Genomic DNA, 3,411 nt, shown 5'->3' with positions numbered 1-3,411 from the left:
GCGCCGCCAAACGCACGACCTAAGTTCTGATAGTGCAGCCCACCCAAAGAGCGCCAAAGAGCAAGGAAACAAAGTGCCAAACGCTACACACGTCGAGATGTCCTTAACGCCGTGCGGCTGTTGTCGTGAAAAAGTAGGTATGTAGGTATGCGGAAGGTAAAGAAAAGTAGAGTAAAACGTAAAGTGGGATTGAAAATGGTGGACTTTCGGCGAAAACGTTGCGTCGTTTATCTAAATGGAGAGAAGCAAAGCACACCCGTGGAGGCACCGGGCATTGCCGGAATAGATTTGGGACGCACTATTTCATACAAAATCTTCGTGTGGAGGCGTCGGACCGCTATGCGAAAGCGTCTTAAACTCAGAACGAAAACGTTGATAGCAATCGAAAGTATAAATATTTTTTCCAAATAACTAGCAAAAACTGCCAATGAACTGAAAATATGGCAATCGAAAAATAAAATTGGATTTCAACGTGGGAATGGAAATCGAAAATTTTGTTTGCGTCTGATTAAAAATGTAATGTCAACGCATTGTAATAAATGTTGAACGTTGCGGGGTGATAGTCTAGCCAATAGCCATTAGAATGGTGGGCAATTTTGCAATAATGCGATCGCGTTCGGTGAAGCGGGGGCGGTTGTAAACGTGCGGTGCATACACAATCAGGACATAGTATGCTCTGAGCACCAGTGCCAAAGTGTCGAATCTAACATTTCTAACAATATGTTGCAATATTCATGTTTATGCGGTCGTTACAACTTGTATCGACTCTATCTGTATATATGAATGGCATCGAATGTTCAAATATTATACAGTATGTTTTTAATAAATAAAAAATTAAAACTCATATGTAAAACAATACATAATCTCCGGTATTGAATAGTATACGATTAATAATAATAGTTTATTTTATTATTAAATGATTTTTATGAATTTATTTCAATCTGTGAGTATTATAGGAATAAAACGTATAATATTATCATTATCATGCATAATGTGATGCTATTCTTGTTATTGTCTTGCATGCTATATTGTAATGTTCAAAACTTTGATACATGATGTGCGGCAAATCGATTTGATTTTGACTTGTTTGCAATTCTGTTTTGGTTTTTATTAGTTTACAAAAATTGGAGATTTTACAAATGTACAAATTATTATTATAAAACTTTGCAGTGGTTTACGTTTCTATAAAACTTTTAATGGAATTAGAAAAAATATCATCACTTTGGTGATGCAAATACCTTAACTGTCTTTGATTACATCGACTATCACTAACTACCCACATACTTTCAATCCCACACAATTTGTGCTATGCTTGCAGGTCGTATCGATCGATGCATTTCCCATCATTCCAATTGCACTCCGTTCGCATTACCTGACAATTTTAATCGCCCACGTTTCATCTTACCCATCCCTAGCAACCTTCCATTAATATACACAGTGTTTTAACTAAATCACACCAAAAAGCTATATTTATTGCTATACCTGGCACTAAAATAAAAAAGTACTATATCCTCTAAAAGTTTTTTAGTAGCTAAATCACATCTTTTAGTGCTTACCTAGAAAAGTTTAAAATTTCTTCATTACGTTCCGCTTAAATTATTTAAGACTTTTGCTCGTTGCTCAGTGCTGCACAACGCGCTCGAGTCGAGAGAAGAAGAGTTAGGACAAGACGTAATTACGAACGGTAACTCATTAGTTTCACCTTTTCTCAACGCGCGCACCACGGCTCATTAAACTGAAACGTCTTTCTCGTTCCATAGACACTGGCGTTTTCCGTTGTTCCAGGCACATCCCGCGTACTGGGCAATTGTGCGGATTGTGCACGAAAGGCACGAAGGGCATGGCGTTCGTCGGGTGTAATTACATGTCCATTCCGTTGAGATCATTCGTTCAATTTCTTCTCGCAGAGAGAAGTGAAAAAAGTTGCAAATGTCGCGCGGCGATTCGAGGCGACACCGACGGTTTTATTGTTCTCTGCGTGTTTTCTTTTGGTGTTTTTTGGGGGCGTCGCTTGTCACGTTTGGAAATTAATGAGTTGAGGTTCTTGTGGAATTATTTGTGAATTCATTTGGAACACCACAGTGTAAAAAAGTTAGAAACTTAAATAATTAGGCGTAAGAGTAGCTTGAAGTTGTCATTTGGGTGCTAATAATTTTACTTATAGTTAAAGTTGAATTTTAAGTGTGATTGCAAATATTATATCAAATTTTCTTTATTTGCATTTATCTGATTCTAGTGAAAACCATAAAAAATTCAAAGCAAAATAATCTTTGTGTCATATTTTTCTGAATATAATGCAAATTTGTTGAATACAAGTACATTTTCACTCATTAGCATCTGAACTTTCTGTTTGCCATTCGGATTAACAAAATATATTTGATATGAACTTGTGATATTACAGAAAGCAACGCGGAAGCAAAACTAGTAAATCGCACGGTCGAATTTACGAGGTTCGACATTAATGGAGCACGATGCGAGAGATAACAAAATGTCTCTGATAAATGAACGGAAAACAGGAAGTCATTTAACGACGTGTGGCGTCGGGACTGAATTATAATGCTCTATAAACATGAAAATAACATTAATATGCAACATATTTCAAATAAATTTCGAACTAGATATTAAATATTAACAAAATGTGAAAAATATTGTTTTATAATATGGCACAAAACTATAAATAAACAAACCGCATGAGAACATTTAATAAATTTTGTTTTTGTTTTATTTTGTTCATTTTTGATCCGGTTATATTTTGATATTAAAATAGAAAACTGTGAATTTCTATCTTTTATTTTCATATCTGCATTAAATGTATTAAATTGGATGAATAAAAATGTATTTGATTGAACCGTATTCCAATATATATTATTTTAAATATAAAATTGCACAAATATGGGTAGTTAGCATAATTTTATTTTATGTTAATGCAATTAATTACAAATTATAATTATCACTATATTGTGAATATTATTGATTTGTTCATACTCTACTTGTTGCAAAAGCATAACATTTGTTTTGTTTTGCAATCAGGTGTTTGAAGCACTTGCAAGTTTAAATAAATTTTACCAAAGTTTAATTCGACAGCGTGTCGTCTTAAGCCGGAAAATTTAAGTTCTATTCTCGCTGCTGCGAAAGTGTGCGCTGGCAGCATTTCGCTTCGCTGTTAAAATTGCCAGCGACGCGAAGTGTAGCGAACGAATGCGGTTTTGCGCGGCGTTAAGCTTCCGCCGATGGGAAGCGACTCACATGTTTGCTTATTCCATTCCCTCGGCCGACAGCTTCAACTCCAAAATGAACTCCCACAAAGTGCGAATTTCTATGTGCACTCAATATACTATCTATTTACATTACAAGTTACAACTACATGCTAGTTAGCAAAATTTAGTTTGAAATCGTCAAAAACCAAATTTC

This window comes from Atheta coriaria, unplaced genomic scaffold (genome assembly GCF_025399875.1).
Source record: "Atheta coriaria isolate IRGN ID8LTWV9N9 unplaced genomic scaffold, Caltech_Dcor_3.1 hic_scaffold_10_pilon, whole genome shotgun sequence".
Classification (NCBI taxonomy): Eukaryota; Metazoa; Arthropoda; class Insecta; order Coleoptera; family Staphylinidae; genus Dalotia; species Dalotia coriaria.
Note: the sequence above shows the minus strand (reverse complement) of the source record.